General features: G+C 40.8%; 14 non-coding genes across 14 annotated transcripts; 7 read left to right on the top strand and 7 right to left on the bottom strand.

The window, feature by feature from the left end:
- The first annotated feature begins 797 nt into the window (after positions 1–797).
- Positions 798–870, top strand: TRNAV-AAC (transfer RNA valine (anticodon AAC)). The gene has a single exon. It is a non-coding gene; the product is annotated as a tRNA-Val (tRNA).
- Positions 871–5714: 4844 nt separating this feature from the next.
- Positions 5715–5787, bottom strand: TRNAV-UAC (transfer RNA valine (anticodon UAC)). The gene has a single exon. It is a non-coding gene; the product is annotated as a tRNA-Val (tRNA).
- An 89-nt stretch (positions 5788–5876) lies between these two features.
- On the bottom strand, positions 5877–5949 carry TRNAV-AAC (transfer RNA valine (anticodon AAC)). The gene has a single exon. It is a non-coding gene; the product is annotated as a tRNA-Val (tRNA).
- Positions 5950–6681: 732 nt separating this feature from the next.
- On the top strand, positions 6682–6754 carry TRNAV-AAC (transfer RNA valine (anticodon AAC)). The gene has a single exon. It is a non-coding gene; the product is annotated as a tRNA-Val (tRNA).
- Positions 6755–7929: 1175 nt separating this feature from the next.
- TRNAV-AAC (transfer RNA valine (anticodon AAC)) lies at positions 7930–8002 on the bottom strand. Its single transcript has one exon. It is a non-coding gene; the product is annotated as a tRNA-Val (tRNA).
- A 1284-nt stretch (positions 8003–9286) lies between these two features.
- On the top strand, positions 9287–9359 carry TRNAV-AAC (transfer RNA valine (anticodon AAC)). Its single transcript has one exon. It is a non-coding gene; the product is annotated as a tRNA-Val (tRNA).
- Positions 9360–10939: 1580 nt separating this feature from the next.
- TRNAV-AAC (transfer RNA valine (anticodon AAC)) lies at positions 10940–11012 on the bottom strand. Its single transcript has one exon. It is a non-coding gene; the product is annotated as a tRNA-Val (tRNA).
- A 250-nt stretch (positions 11013–11262) lies between these two features.
- TRNAV-AAC (transfer RNA valine (anticodon AAC)) lies at positions 11263–11336 on the top strand. The gene has a single exon. It is a non-coding gene; the product is annotated as a tRNA-Val (tRNA).
- Positions 11337–12860: 1524 nt separating this feature from the next.
- Positions 12861–12933, bottom strand: TRNAV-AAC (transfer RNA valine (anticodon AAC)). Its single transcript has one exon. It is a non-coding gene; the product is annotated as a tRNA-Val (tRNA).
- Positions 12934–13205: 272 nt separating this feature from the next.
- Positions 13206–13278, top strand: TRNAV-AAC (transfer RNA valine (anticodon AAC)). Its single transcript has one exon. It is a non-coding gene; the product is annotated as a tRNA-Val (tRNA).
- A 436-nt stretch (positions 13279–13714) lies between these two features.
- On the bottom strand, positions 13715–13787 carry TRNAV-AAC (transfer RNA valine (anticodon AAC)). Its single transcript has one exon. It is a non-coding gene; the product is annotated as a tRNA-Val (tRNA).
- A 703-nt stretch (positions 13788–14490) lies between these two features.
- Positions 14491–14563, top strand: TRNAV-AAC (transfer RNA valine (anticodon AAC)). The gene has a single exon. It is a non-coding gene; the product is annotated as a tRNA-Val (tRNA).
- A 439-nt stretch (positions 14564–15002) lies between these two features.
- TRNAV-AAC (transfer RNA valine (anticodon AAC)) lies at positions 15003–15075 on the bottom strand. The gene has a single exon. It is a non-coding gene; the product is annotated as a tRNA-Val (tRNA).
- Positions 15076–15327: 252 nt separating this feature from the next.
- Positions 15328–15400, top strand: TRNAV-AAC (transfer RNA valine (anticodon AAC)). The gene has a single exon. It is a non-coding gene; the product is annotated as a tRNA-Val (tRNA).
- Positions 15401–17049: the final 1649 nt, after the last annotated feature.

A 17049-nucleotide genomic window follows, 5' to 3' on the forward strand; every position in this document is an offset into this window, starting at 1 on the left:
CAGTCCTTACGATACTCGGTTAGGAATTTGACAAATTTTAACGAAACACGAAAATCGACGACGCTAGGAGTAAATTAGTGTTTTTAGTATATTTCAGCAACATGCAGTGCTTCCATCTTTGGGAACAACATTGCACTAAATATGTGATAAACTAAATTTTCAAAGAGAGTAACAAATCTTAGGAACAGTGAAAGTTTAAAATGACCATAATTTTTTTTTTTTTTTTAATGGGGGCGAATTTCCAAATCGCAAGAGAACGCAGAGTGGCTCTGGTCCGTAGAGGTGTAACTGAATTCTTTAAAAAATACATTAATTGCATAAAATGCGTACAGTTAACACCCCACATGTAGAGGTTCTTAACAGACTTATTAACCATGTAGTGAGCGCTGAAACTATCAGTTGTTTTAAGAAACGGTTAGACAACTTTGTGTACGGGGATGACATGTGGTCATGGACATGGAACTGCCTGGTGTAGGCCTCATGGTCTCTTGCAGTCTCCTTTATTATTATGCGTAAGCGAGTATAACGGCGTCTAGGTGGCGACTATGGCTACCCTTTGTCGACCCTGATCACGTGATCAACACCCAATACGATACTCGAATGTAACGTGTTCTTTGTCAAGTGAACAATTTAAGTAAAATAAAAATAAAAATATAGACGAACTAAATTGAAAGTTAAGGTAAGAGTAACGAAAATAATTTAATGTAATTCTTATTTGTAACTGTTAACTGAAAAAAAATTGAAAGTCAAGGAATGGAAAGTATGTAAATTTATATTACGAACCATTTCTATCACCAGTGCTCATGGTGTAGTGGTTATCACATCTGTCTAACACACAGAAGGTCCCAGGTTCGAGCCCTGGTGAGCACAAAGATCCCTTTTACTTCTCTCCCTGACGTCAGAAGGGATTATTTCTGCTGCTGCTGTTGTCTGGCTTCATACGGGGTTCGAACTGTTCCCCACAGCTCTGCTGCGGAAGAAATGCGCTATTTTTCCTTCAACTTCCTAACTTCAACCTCCATTTGAGTAACTAGAATATGACTTCGCTAACAGAAATCTAGACTTCTCTAAGAACATGTCAACATTATGTCTAAAGCGGGCCCTACACGATCAATATTATTGCGCAATATTCCGTATTGTACAATAATATTGACACTGGTCCGACACCATCTGCCATTTGGGCCGTGATTAAGGGGTTCCAGAGATCACTATCTTCTGTCCCAAACATCACAATCCATCCATACACCGTCAATGATACTGTACAATACGGAATATTGCGCAATAATATTGATCGTGTAGGGCCGCTTTACCATTCGTATCTAGGTTTATAATCTCTAAGTTCATCATTCAGCTTTGCTATATATGACGGAAAGATAATTTGATATCTGGAGATTTGAAAATTCAAATATTGTAACGGAAATCGTTTTTACTCTAACGAACTCTCAACGGTCAGCTTTGCTATATATGACGGGAAGAGAATTTGATATTTGGAGATTTGAAAATTCAAATATTGTAACGGAAAGTTTTTATTCTAACGAACTCTCAACTGTCGGCTTTGCTATATATGACGGAATGATAAGTTGATATTTGGAGATTTGAAAATTCAAATATTGTAACGGAAATCGTTTTTACTCTAACGAACTCTCAACGGTCAGCTTTGCTATATATGACGGAAAGATAATTTGATATCTGGAGATTTGAAAATTCAAATATTGTAACGGAAATCGTTTTTATTCTAACGAACTCTCAACGGTCAGCTTTGCTATATATGACGGATTTGAAAATTCAAATATTGTAACCGATGTCGTTTTTACTCTAACGGACACCACGTCAACTGTGTCCAGAGAATCTTTGGTTATGATCTTGTCCTGTATAAAGTTGAGGTACATAGGAACATAAGAATAAGGGAGACTGCAAGAGGCCATAAGGCCTACACTAGGCAGTTCCATGTCCATGACCACCTGTCATCCCCATCCATAAAGTTGTCTAACCGTTTCTTAAAACAACCGATAGTTTCAGCGCTCACTACGTGGTTACTAAGTCTATTCCATTCGTTGACCACCCTATTAGTAAACCAATTCTTGCCTATTTCCTTCTTAAAAATAAATGTGTTCAATTTTAATCCATTACTATAGGATGGACCTGAGGACTTGCCAACAAGTGAGGGGTTGAGGGTTTCTATTTTTATTAATTAATTTATTTATTTATCATTATTATATATTTTTTTTCACATCCGACCTTGCTATGGACCAAAAGGTCTCCTGTCGGCATACTCCGCCTTTGTAATCCTTTGATATCAATGTTATTCAAATGTGCTTGACTGTTGGTAAACATCTTCGTAACAGACTCTTAAAATGAGGTTGCTTCTGACCCAAGGCAGTGGACAAGATGCAGGTGTGACCCGTCATCCAGGAGGTGCCAAGATAAAAGGGAGGGAAGAGGGTGGAGAGGAGTGGAATATGTACGGGATGGAATGGGTGGGAGTTGTTTCTATGCCTTTGTTTTTTGGCTACCTCCCGTGTAAGGGAAAAAAGTCTTTAGTATATGTATGTTTCATTTTTTTTTTTTTTGTTTTTTTTTTTTTGTCGTATGGTCGTTGCTCCGTGGCGTAGTGAACTAGAGGGTGGAGCAGGCCCCGGTTCGAGTCCTGCTCCCATCCCATAAAGACTTCAAACCTTCCACTGAGGCACCCCGTGTGATGGAGTATCATCTCCTTAAGATTTATGCATTCCATATTTTAGGTTCTTCAGTAGTATCATCCCTACGGATCGGCGTCACGCAGCGTTCCTTTGTGACTGGAGACTCATCTCCATTTAGAGAAGAATGGCTTTTCGCTTCTATAGTCTGTGCGCCCCAAGAAGTCCGTTCAGGATATGGATTACGTCACGATTTATTACTGGCCATGCTGCCAAATCAGCCTAAGTACATGCCTGCCTCTCTCTCTCTCTCTCTCTTTCTCTCTATCTTATTCCCCATCTATGTACTATCTATTTTTCTTTTTATTCTGCATATGGTAAAGGAATCTATATAGTATGATGAGTATCACTTTTTTAAGATTATAAAAAACGATTTGAATCAATTCTATGACACGTGGCAAAAGCGCTTTTTCCTCGCCATGTTGCCACGTCGAGGTGTCAAACAGGAGAGACAAGTGGGAGAGGGTATAGATAATCGTTGTTATAATCCTAAAATGATACTAATTATAATATACAACTTCCTTTACTATATACAGAATATATAAGAAAAATCATATAGCATATAGATGGGAAATAAGAGAGAGAGAGAGAGAGAGAGAGAGAGAGAGAGAGAGAGAGAGAGAGAGAGAGAGAGAGGCATGTACTAAGGTTGATTTGGTACGACGTATATCAAAACCTTGAACGGACTCCTTGGTGCGCACAGAGTATACCTAAGTTCCACTGACCTTAAATGTCAGCGCGATACTGTTTCCAAGGGTAAAGGCGCTGATTTATCACACACACACACACACACACACACACAACTCGTGGCGCAGTTGGTAGAGTTCCCGACTGCCACTACCGCGGTCCGGGTTCGAACCCCGCCCAGGGCTGAAAGAATTTCAGTATCGTTGCGCTGTGGGTTGTTACTCCAACTCTCGTAGGCAGGGAATTGGGTGTGTGTGTGTGCGTGTAAGGTTATAGCATTACCCATAGGTCGGTCATATATGAGCTCTGAGCTTTCTTCCGGGAGGGAAATAACTGCCGATCACGAGTCCAACACGTGATCCCAGACCATGGTGAACACACACACACAACTCGTGGCGCAGTTGGTAGAGCTCCCGACTGCCACTACCGCGGTCCGGGTTCGAACCCCGCCCAGGGCTGAAAGAATTTCAGTATCGCTGCAATGTGGGTTGTTACTCCAACTCTCGTGGGCAGGAAGTTGTGTGTGTGTGTGTGCTCTGAGCCTTCTTCCGGGAGGGGAATAACTGCCGATCACAAGTCCAACAAGTGATCCCAGACCATGGTGTACACACACACACACACACACACGCACGCACACTTACACACAAATCAAATAATTATCAATTCTTTTTTCAAGTTCTTAAATTCTATGACCTTCTTTTACTTATCTCTTCCCGTTATCTGTGTCACTTTGCGCTCCCTCACTATAATTTTTCAATTTCACTTTTCCCCCCCAAATATATTTTGCTTTTATTTTTCATTCCCTTTCTGTCGAATTTTAGGTCGACCCAAACATCGACCCAAAAAAACCTACCATGGAAGTGGGATGATGAGTTTTATATATATATGTCTATATATATACATATATATATATATATAAATATATATATATATATATATATATATATATATATATATGCAATAAAAAAATAAGAACGTATGTTCACAAAAGCGTGAGAAACCGGCAGAAAAAATAAACTAACGAAGCGGAACGCTTTCGTATAAGATCTGAAGATGTAATTATACGAAAGCGCTCTGCTTCGTTAGTTTATTTTTCCAAGTGGTTACTCACACACACACACACACACACACACACACACATATATATATATATATATATATATATATATATATATATATATATATATATATATATATATATATATAAGAAATAAATTTAAAAACTTACATCACTGGGCTATTTTACCTCCGTCATCCTCCCTCCATTTGAACAACAAGAATGTGACTTCGCTTAAATAAATCTAGATTCCTCTAAGAACATTTCAACATTATGTCTAACATTCATATAGGTTTACAATCTGTTAGTTCATCATTCAACTTTACTTTATACGACAGAAAGATAATTTGATATTTGGAGATTTGAAAATTCAAATATTGTAACCGAAGTCGTTTTTACTCAAACGAACTCTCAATTGTCGGTGATGGAGAAACCCGTGGAAGCCCAGTGTGATAAACTTTAAATTGTATTTATGTATTTTATTTGTTATTTACATTTTTATAGTTTTTATTTATTATTTTATTATGATTTTTTTCGCATCTGACCTAGATATGGACCAAAAGGTCTTCTGTCGGCATGCTCCGCCTTTGTAATCCTTCGTAATTCTGCCCAAGTCGTCCCCAGAAAGCCTCGTAAACATCTGGAACCATAATTTTGAATTCTGTCGAATAAATATTTTATACGACCTTGGCGACTGTTCTGAAATGAAAATGTTTAAAAGCTGTTTTAGGTAAACACGGAAGGTACAATTCCTATACTGATTAAATATTTAAGTTCAGTTTTCTTGTTTGTATAAAAGTGCATTTTTTTTATACTGTATGAATGTGTGGACACTATAATTATGATGCACAATCTGGTGGAAATTTGTAACTGTGGATACACAGTGAGGCTTTGGGATATCTAGTACAACGGCCACGCTAGAGACCTGAACACGTTTTTTTTTTTCAATTGATTTTTTAATTTTTTTATACTATTCTATTTATTTATATTTTATTTTATTTATTTATTTCTTATTTTTATTTTATTTATTTTTCTTATTTCTATTTTATTTTATTGCTCTATTTTCTATTTTTCATTTATTTACTTTCTATTTTTATTTTATTTTTTCTTATTTAATTTTATCTATTTATTTTTATCTTTATATTATTTTCCTTATTTATTTATTAATTCTATTTTATTTATTTATTTATTTTTTTAGGAAAGAGTGTATGGACAATTATACTTGAGACTGTAAACGTTTCCCACATTGTAGGCTAAACGAGGTCATCCTCCTCTGCACCCGCCAGGGATCGAACCTGGGACCATCTGCGTGTAAAGCAGATGTGATAACCACTACACCACGAGTGCCCTACAGCAAGCGAAAAAATTGTTCAACTGTTTATCCAAGATTAAAGATAACAAATGCCATTTTAGATAAGAACAGAAAAAAACTGACCTGTGCTCACCAGGGCTCGAACCTGGGACCTTCTGTGTGTTAGACAGATGTGATAACCACTACACCATGAGCACTGCGCCATATTGTGGGGCAAGTCATAAATATATATATATATATATATATAATATATATATATATATATATATATATATATATATATTATATATATATATATATATATATATATATATATAATTTTTTTTTTTTTTTTTTTACCAAATGTTATACTTGGTAACAAAGCCAATGTACACAGATTATGCCTTCATTATTGTATGTAAGGGACATAAATTCGCTTTATTTTCTGAACTATCCGTTTTCGTTCACTTTTCGTTTTCATACACACAAAATCAATGCTCTAGTATTCTTACCTCCAAGCAGTTTCGGACAATGCTGCGCGGGTTGTGTGAGCCTCTTATTGTGCCCTTTCTTATCAGTTTTATCTAAACGACAATTCTATCTCAGACAGACAGACAGACAGAGACAGAGAGAGAGAGAGAGAGGGAGAGACAGAGATAGGAACATAGAAAGAGAGACACAGAGAGATATAGACAGAGAGAGAGAGAGGTATAAACACGAGATATATAGACAGAGAGAGAAAGGTAGAAACAGATATATATATATATGTATATATATGTATATATATATATATATATATATATATATATATAGAGAGAGAGAGAGAGAGAGAGAGAGAGAGAGGGTTGTGGTTGCGACATTTAGGTCATAATCATGAACACCATATGTATAACATGTATTGCATTTATTGAAATAAACACAGAATTCAGCGTCCATTTCATCTTGTCCGTGTGCTCATGGTGTAGTGGTTATCACATCTGTCTAACACACAGAAGGTCCCAGGTTCGAGCCCTGGTGAGCACAAGTAACTTTTCTTTTCTGCTTGTCACCCTTATGGACCCTGAAGAATTGTGGGATACTATCAAACTCAAACCTCTGACAGCTACCGAGCAGTACATTGGAGAGCTTTCAATGTCGAGGAGTGGTGTGGCGTCGCGTTAGATACTGGGAAATATAGAGATGAGTCCTGACAGATTGGCTGAGGGCCAGGACCGGTACAGGACTTTGAATTGATGGACTGATGTTCTCTTAAGAAGGGATAAGGAGAAGAAGGTCGGAGAAATCGCTTAGGATGTCGAGGGACATCTAAGTGCGAGTGACCACACACTTGCTTACTGAACCCTAAAGAAACTCATTGTATTGACCACGTGGTCACAATCTTACGCGCATTCCTGTCTAGCCTGCGTAACCCGAGGTTGACCCAATCCAATGCAATTATACGTAATTATGCGCCACGGGGGGTTGCCCATGCTGTGTATATATACGGCTTCGGGACACGTGTAAAGCTATTTTTGACCCATCCAAATAAGGGACAAGAACTCACCAACCTTCTGTCCTTCTCTTCGTAGCGCCTCCTTCCCCCGGCCAAAACATTTTAATTTAAATGTTTCCATTCCCTCGTCGGCATTCATTTGTGAATAGATTTCCTCATATATATCCCAATGGCAATTACTTGGTTCCGGAACTCTCCCTCTCTGTTTCCCACCAATATTGCATCGTCTTGATACAGATATGATGTTAGTTTTCGTATTTCATATTCCTTACCGAACATGAGTATTTTTCGTTTATTATAATTTCTTATATAATCCATACGTGCGTATGTTGAACATCCATGGTGACATGTCAACTGCAGTTGAAGCAGTGTCACTTGTCTTAAACCTAGCGCAGCTGAGACGCAGTCAACACAGGGGACGCAGCACAGTGCAAAGGCAGATTTCTTCTTGCTGAACTGAAGTACAGTTTGAACTTCTCCATCACTTGAAATACTTCTAGATGTGCTACATCAATATTTCAAGTGAGAGAGAAGTTCAAACTATTCTTCAATTCAGGAGCAGGAAGTCTGCCTTTGCCCTGTGCTGTATCGGCTGTGTCGCCTACGTCAGAGTTTGCGCTTAGGCTAAGACAAGTCTCACCTCTCGCGTGTTTTTCACTAAACTCGTTCAAAGGCACCAAGTGCTTTGTCTGTTAAAAGGGTTTCTTGTGCTCACCAGGGCTCGAACCTGGGACCTTCTGTGTGTTAGACAGATGTGATAACCACTACACCATGAGCACATGAACTGGATGTAGTAGCTCTTGGATTTTGAGTTTATTCCAGTAAATTCAATACACGTTATACAGATAGCGTTTATGATTATGACCTAAATGTTGTATCCACAACCCACTTTCTCTCTCTCTCAAATGAAAGTTAAAAGACTACATACATACATACACATACCAAGACTTTTTCCCCCTTACAAGGGAGGTAGCCAAAAAGGGAAAGGCATAAAATAATTTCCACCCATTCCATCCCTGAATACACTCCACTCCCCTCCACCCTCCCTCTTATCTGAGCACCTCCTGGATGACGGGTCATCCCTGCACCTTGTCCACTGCCCTGGGTCAGAAGCAGTGTCACAAGACACAGCACATCCACAGCAAGGCCGCTTCATTAAATCGGCGACCCCCTCTCTCCGTCCCCCCATTGCATAAAAGGAGAGGACGGGGAGCAATCCCTTTGGGCTGCATCAAAATTTAGCTCGCACATACTACCTCCACCCCCCCCACCGCCCACCCATTCCACCTCATGCAATCAGAACATCATCCATATACAACCATTCTCCATTCACCCGTCTTCTGTCCTCTCCCGTCCTTCCTCAACAGACATTCCCCACTTCCCCAAAGCCCCCTTCACCCCATCCATCCACCTTATCCTTGGACGTCCCCTCATGTTCACTCCCTCCACATCTGCCTTCCATACCTCTTTGCTAGTCTTTCTTCACTCATTCTTTCCATGTGTCCAAACCATCCTAATATTCTTTCATCAACCCTATCTCCCAGCTCCTTTTCCACCCCTGTTCTCCTCCTCACCTCCTCATTTCTCACTCTATCCAGCCTAGTAACCCCCATCATACTTCTCAGACACCTCATCTCAAACACATTCAAACTCCTTCTCTCTTCTTCTCTTATGTTCCATGTTTCTGCCCCATACAGTGCTGTTGGCACAATCACTCCTTCATACAGTCTCCTCTTAGCATCCATTCCCAAATGCCTATTCCTCATTACACTCTTTAATCCACCAAGGCATTTACTCGCTTCTCTCAATCTACATTCTACCTCCACCTTCACTTCACCTTTTCCTGCCACATTTGCACCCAAGTATCTACAACTATCCACTTCCTCCAGTCGCTCTCCCTTAATGCTCATTTCCAGTCTACTGCCATTTTCACCCCTTGTACATCTCATCACTTTACTTTTACTAATACTGTTAAATGAAATAGGGCATTATACTACTGGTAGAGAATAATGAGGAGCGAGGCATATAAAGAGGTCATATGACATGCTTCTTCAACTACCAACGTGCTCATGGTGTAGTGGTTATCACATCTGTCTAACACACAGAAGGTCCCAGGTTCGAGCCCTGGTGAGCACAAGTAAGTTTACTTTTCAGCTTGGAACCCTTATGGACCCTGAAGAATTGTGGGATACTATCAAACTAAAAAATCTGACAGCTACCGAGGAGCACATTGGAGAGCTTTCAGTGTCGAGGAGTGGTGTGGCGTCATGTTAGATACTGGGAAATGTAGAGATGAGTCCTGACAGATTGGCTGAGGGCCAGGACCGGTACAGGACTTTGAATTGATGGACTAATGTTCTCTTAAGAGGGGATAGGGAGAAGTAGGTCGGACAAATCGCTTAGGATGTCGAGGGCCATCTAAGTGTGAATGACCACACATTTGTTTACTGAACCCTAAAGAAACTCCGTTACAAAATTGTAACCCAGCTGAGCATTCTACGGACAGCTGATCTGCAGCTAGTATCAGGCATGGTTGATTGTAGAGCTGTATGGGCTGAGTACGCAACTAATACTCCGAGCGATCAAGTTTGTAGTCTTTCACCTTGTAGATACCACATGGCGCGCTTTGGGGTCACGCACAGTATTGACCACGTGGTCGCAATCTGACGCGCATTCCTGCTTAGCCTGCGTAATCCGAGGTTGACCCAATCAAATGCAATTATAAGTAATTATGCACCACGGGGAGTTGCCCATGCTGTGTATATATACGGCTTCGGGACACATCTAAAACTAGATTTTACCCATCCAAATAAGGGACAAAAACTGACTAACCCTCTGTCCTTCTCTTCGTAGCGCCTCCTCCCCCCGGCCAAAACATTTTAATTTAAATGTTTCCATCCCCTCGTCAGCATTTATCTGTAAATGACTTTCCTGATATATATCCCGATGGCAATTACTTGGTTCCGGAACTCTCCCTCACTGTTTCCCACCAATATTGCATCGTCTTGATACAATTATGATGTTAGTTTTCATATTTCATATTCCTTGACAAACATGAGTAATTTCGTTTATTATAATTTTTATATAATCCATATATGCCTATGTTGAACATCCATAGTGACATCACACATGTCTACTGCAGTTGAAGCAGTGTCAGCTGTCTTAAACCTAAATGCAGCTGAGACGCAGTCAACACAGGGGACGCAGCACAGGGCAAAGACAGACTTCTTGCTGAAATGAAGTACAGTTTGAACTTCTTTGCCATTTAAAATACTTCTAGATGTGCTACTTTAGTATTTCAAGTGAGAGAGAAGTTCAAACTGTACTTCAATTCAGCAACAGGAATTCTGTCTTTACCTGTGCTGCGTCGGCTGCGTTGCCTAAGTCACAGTTTGTTCTTAAGCTGACAAGTCTCATCTCCCTCGTGTTCTTTACCACACTCGTTCAAAGCCACCAAGAGTTCATATCTTCACTCTTTCTCAAGATCTATGAGTACGAAAAACGCCATTATTCTTCATATATCTATCTAGTTTCATTTGGCAAGCCTGATAAGTGATTTATGACACGAATCACGTTTTATTTCGCCCAGGGATATAACGTGGATCTGCTTGTAAACGAAAAAGGAAAGGTAGCGACCCCTGCGTGATATAATCATTTCTAGATGATACTTGTATCAGCAGCATTTAATAAGTGCTTTGTCGGTTAAAAGGGTTTATTGTGCTCACCAGGGCTCGAACCTGGGACCTTCTGTGTGTTAGACAGATGTGATAACCACTACACCATGAGCACATGGAGAGGATATAGTAGCTGTCGGATTTTGACCTTATTTCAATAAATGCAATACACGTTATACAGATGGCGTTCATGATTATGACCTAAATGTCATATCCACAATCCATTTTCTCTCTCTCTCTATCTCTCGAATGAAAGTTAAAAGGCTGATACTGTTAAATGAAATAGGGCATTATACTGCTGGTAGGGAATAATGAGAGGCTATACATATAAACAGGTCACATGACATGCATCTTATAATACCAACGTGCTCATGGTGTAGTGGTTATCACATCTGTCTAACACACAGAAGGCCCTAGGTTCGAGCCCTGGTGAGAAACATGTAAGATTTCTTTTCTGCTTGAAACCCTTTTGGACTCTGAAGAATTGTGGGATTCTATCAAACTCAAAAATCTGACAGCTACCGAGGAGTACATTGGAGAGCTTTCAAGGTCAAGCAGCGGTGTGGCGTTGCGTTAGATACTGGGAAATATAGAGACGAGTCCTGACATATTGGCTGAGGGCTAAGACCGGTACAGGACTTTGAATTGATGGACTAGAGTTCTCTTAAGAAGGGATAAGGAGAAGTAGGTCGGACAAATCGCTTAGGATATCGAGGTCCATCTAAGTGCGAGTGACCACACACTTGCTAACTGAACCCTAAAGAAACTCCTTACCAAAATTGTAACCCAGCTGAGCATTCTACGGACAGCTGATCAGCAGCTAGTATCAGGCATGGTTGATTGTAGAGCTGTATGGGCTGAGTACGCGACTAATAATCCGAGCGATCAAGTTTGTAGAGTCTTTCACCTTGCAGATATCACATGGCGCGATTTGGGGGTCACCCATTGTATTGACCACGTGGTCGCAATCTGACGCGCATTCGTGCATAGCCTGCGTAACCCGAGGTTGACCCAATCCAATGCAATTATAAGTAATTATGCGCCACGGGGGGTTGCCCATACTGTGTATATATACGGCTTCGGGCCACATGTAAAACTATTTTTGACCCATCTAAATAAGGGACAAGAACTGACCAACCCTCTGTCCTTCTCTTCGTAGCGCCTCCTTCCACCGGCCAAAACATTTTAATTTAAATGTTTCCATTCCCTCGTCGGCATTCATTTGTAAATAGATTTCCTCATATATATCCCAATGACAATTACTTGGTTCCGGAACTCTCACTCTTTGTTTCCCATTGATATTGCATCGTCTTGATACAGATATGATGTTAGTTTTTCATATTTCATATTCCTTACCAAACATGAGTATTTTTTCGTTTATTATAATTTCTTATATAATCCATACGTGCGTATGTTGAACATACATGGCGACATCCCACATGACAACTGCAGTTGTAGCACTGAGACACAGGCAACACAGGGGACGCAGCACAGCAAAGGCAGACTTCTTGCTGAATTGAAGCACAGTTTGAACTTCTCTATCACTTGAAATACTTCTAGATGTGCTACTTCAGTATTTCAAGTGAGAGAAAAGTTCAAAATGTACTTCAATTCAGGAGCAGGAAGTCTGCCTTTGCCCTGTGCTGCGTCGCCTGTGTCATCTCCCTCGTGTTCTTTACCACACTCGTTCAAAGTCACCAAGAGTTCATATGTTCATTTTTTCTCCAGATCTACGAGTAAGAAAAACGCCATTATTCTTCCTACCTCTATCTAGTTTCATTTGGCAAACCTGATAAGAGTGATTTATGACCTGAATTACGTTTTATTTCTCCCGGGGATAAAACGTGGATCTGCTTGTAAAACGATAAAGGAAAGGTAGCGACCCCTGCGTGATATAATCATTTCTAGATGATACTTGTATCAGCTTTATTTAACAAGTGCTTTGTCGGTTAAAAGTGTTTATTGTGCTCACCAGGGCTCGAACCTGGGACCTTCTGTGTGTTAGACAGATGTGATAACCACTACACCATGAGCACGTATACAGGATACAGTAGCTGTTGGATTTTGAGCTTATTTCAATAAATGCAATACACGTTATACAGATGGAGTTCATGATTATGGCCTAAATGTTGTATCCAGAACCCACTTTCTCTCTCTCTCTCTCTCTCTCTCTCTCTCTCTCTCTCTCTCGAATGAAAGTTAAAAAGCTAATACCGTTAAATGAAATAGGGCATTATACTGGTGGTAGAGAATAATGAGAGGCGATGCATATAAAGAGGTCACATGACATGCATCCTACAACACCAACGTGCTCATGGTGTAGTGGTTATCACATCTGTCTAACACACAGAAGGTCCCAGGTTCGAGCCCTGGTGAGCACAAGTAAGTTTTCTTTTCTGCTTGTCACCCTTATGGACCCTGAAGAATTGTGGGATTCTATAAAACTCAAAAATCTGACAGCTACCAAGGAGTACATTGGAGAGCTTTCAATGTCGAGCAGTGGTGTGGCGTCGCGTTAGATACTGGGTAATATAGAGATGAGTCCTGACAGATTGGCTGAGGGCCAGGACCGGTACAGGACTTTGAATTGATGGACTAGAGTTCTCTTAAGGAGGGATAAGAAGTAGGTCGGACAAATCGCTTTGGATGTCGAGTACCATCTAAGTGCGAGTGACCACACACTTGTTTACTGAACCCCAAAGAAACTTCCTACCAAAAATGTAACCCAACTGAAGATTCTACGGACAGCTGATCATTTCTAAATGATACTTGTATCAACAGGATTTAACAAATGCTTTGTCGGTTAAAAGGGTTTATTGTGCTCACCAGGGCTCGAACCTGGGACCTTCTGTGTGTTAGACAGATGTGATAACCACTACACCATGAGCACATGGACAGGATACAGTAGCTGTTGGATTTTCTGCTTATTTCAATAAATTCAATACACGTTATACAGATGGCGTTCATGATTATGACCTAAATGTCATATCCACAACCCACATTCTCTCTTTCTTTCTCAAATGTTTACTGAACCCTAAAGAAACTCCATTACAAATTGTAACCCAGCTGAGCATTCTACGGACAGCTGATCAGCGGCTAGTATCAGGCATGGTTGGATGTAGAGATGTATGGGCTGAGTACGCGACTAACGCCCCGAGCGACTAGGTTTGTAGAGTATTTCACCTTGTAGATACCACATGGCGCCATTTGGGGGCACGCATTATATTGACCACGTGGTCGCAATCTGACGCGCAATCCTGCATAGCCTGCGTAACGCGAGGTTCACCCAATCTAGTGCAATTATAAGTAATTATGCACCACGGGGGGTTGCCCATGCTATGTATATATACGGCACGTTGGTAGTTGAAGAAGCATGTCATGTGACTTGTTTATATGCATCGCCTCTCATTATTCTCTACCAGCAGTATAATGCCCTATTTCATTTAACAGTATTAGCCTTTTAACTTGCATTTGAGAGAGAATGTCGGTTGTGGGTACAACATTTAGGTCAAAATCATGAACGCCATCTGTATAACGTGTATTGTATTTATTGAAATAGGCAGAACATCCAACAGCTACTGTATCCTGTCAATGTGCTCATGGTGTAGTGGTTATCACATCTGTCTAACACACAGAAGGTCCCAGGTTCGAGCCCTGGTGAGCACAATAAACCCTTTTAACCGACAAAGCATTTGTTAAATCCTGTTGATACAAGTATCATCTAGAAATGATCAGCTGTCCGTAGAATCCTCAGTTGGGTTACATTTTTGGAACGGAGTTTCTTAAGGGTTCAGTAAACAAGTGTGTGGTCACTCGCACTTAGATGGCCCTCAACATCCTTAACAATTTCTCCGACCTACTTCTCCTTATCCCTTCTTAAGAGAACTCTAGTCCATCAATTCAAAGTCCTGTACCGGTCCTGGCCCTCGGCTAATCTGTCAGGACTCATCTCTATATTTCCCAGTATCTAACGCGACTCCACACCAATCCTCGACATTGAAAGCTCTCCAATGTACTCCTCGGTAGCTGTCAGATTTTTTAGTTTGATAGAATCCCACAATTCTTCAGGGTCCATAAGGGTTCCAAGCACAAAAGTAATCTTACTTGTGCTCACCAGGGCTCGAACCTGGGACCTTCTGTGTGTTAGACAGATGTGATAACCACTACATCATGAGCACGTTGGTATTGTAGAATGTATGTCATGTGACCTCTTTATATGCATCGCCTCTCATTATTCTCTACCAGCAGTATAATGCCCTATTTCATTTAACAGTATCAGCCTTTTAACTTTCATTCGAGAGATAGAGAGAGAGAGAGAAAGTGGATTGTGGATATGACATTTAGGTCATAATCATGAACGCCATCTGTATAACGTGTATTGCATTTATTGAAATAAGCTCAAAATCTAACAGCTACCGTACCCTGTCCATGTGCTCATGGTGTAGTGGTTATCACATCTGTCTAACACACAGAAGGTCCCAGGTTCGAGCCCTGGTGAGCACAATATTCCCTTTTAACCGACAAAGCACTTAAATCTTGCTGATACAAGTATCATCTAGAAATGATTATATCACGCAGGGGTCGCTACCTTTCCTTTCTCGTTTTACAAGCAGATCCACGTTTTATCCCCGGGCGAAATAAAACGTGATTCGGGTCATAAATCAATCTTATCAGACTTGCACTAAAAAACCACTATTATTTGGATTTAAGAAAAGAAGGAAATAACGAATTTTGGACAGTGACTTATCAGACTTGCCAAATGAAACTAGATATGAAGAATAATGGCGTTTTTCGTACTCGTAGATCTGGAGAAAGAATGAACATATGAACACTTGGCGACTTTGAACGAGTGTGGTAAAGAACACGAGGCAGATGAGACTCGTCTTAGCCTAAGAACAAACTGTGACGTAGGCGACACAGTCGACGCAGCACAGCACAAAGGCAGACTTCCTGCTCCTGAATTGAAGTACAGTTTGAACTTCTCTCTCACTTGAAATACTAAAGTAGCACATCTAGAAGCATTTTACATGGCGGAGAAGTTCAAACTGTGCTTCAATTCAGCAAGAAGTCTGCCTTTGCTGTGCTGCGTCCAATGTGCTGCCTGTGTCTCAGTGCTACAACTGCAGTTGACATGTGGGATGTCGCCATGTATGTTCAGCATACGCACGTATGGATTATATAAGAAATTATAATAAACGAAAAAATACTCATGTTTGGTAAGGAATATGAAATACGAAAACTAACATCATATCTGTATCAAGACGATGCAATATTGGTGGGAAACAGTGAGGGAGAGTTCCGGAACCAAGTAATTGCCATTGGGATATATATGAGGAAAGTCATTTACAGATGAATGCTGGCGAGGCGATGGAAACATTTAAATTAAAATGTTTTGGCCGGGGGAAGGAGGCGCTACGAAGAAAAGGACAGAGGGTTGGTGAGATCTTATCCTTTATATGGATAGGTCAAAGCTAGTTTTACAAGTGTCCCGAAGCCGTATATATATACAGCATGGGCAACCCCCCGTGGCGTATAATTACTTATAATTGCATTAGATTGGGTCAACCTCGGGTTACGCAGCCTATGCAGGAATGCGCGTCAGATTGCGACCACGTGGTCAATACAATACGCGCCCCCAAAGTGCGCCATGTGGTATCTACAAGGAGAAAGGCTTTACAAACTTGATCGCTCGGAGTATTAGTCGCGTACTCAGCCCATACATATCTATATCCAACCATGCTTCGGGTTACGCAGGCTAGGCCGGAATGCACGCTAGATTGCGACCACGTGGCCAATACAATGCTTGCCCTCAAAGCGCGTCGTGTAGCATCTACAAGGTGAAATACTCTACAAACTTGATCGCTTGGAGCATTAGCCGCGTACTCAGCCCATACAGCTCTACATCCAACCATGCCTGATACTAGCTGCTGATCAGCTGTCCGTAGAATGCTCAGCTGGGTTACAATTTTGTAACGGAGTTTCTTTAGGGTTCAGTAAACAAGTGTGTGGTCACTCGCACTTAGATGGCCCTCGACATCCTAAGCGATTTGTCCGACCTACTTCTCCTTATCCCTTCTTAAGAGAACTCTAGTCCATCAATTCAAAGTCCTGTACCGGTCCTGGCCCTCAGCCAATCTGTCAGGACTCATCTC

This window comes from Oratosquilla oratoria, chromosome 18 (assembly GCF_046742065.1).
Source record: "Oratosquilla oratoria isolate Oo_2021 chromosome 18, ASM4674206v1, whole genome shotgun sequence".
In the NCBI taxonomy this organism is placed as follows: domain Eukaryota; kingdom Metazoa; phylum Arthropoda; class Malacostraca; order Stomatopoda; family Squillidae; genus Oratosquilla; species Oratosquilla oratoria.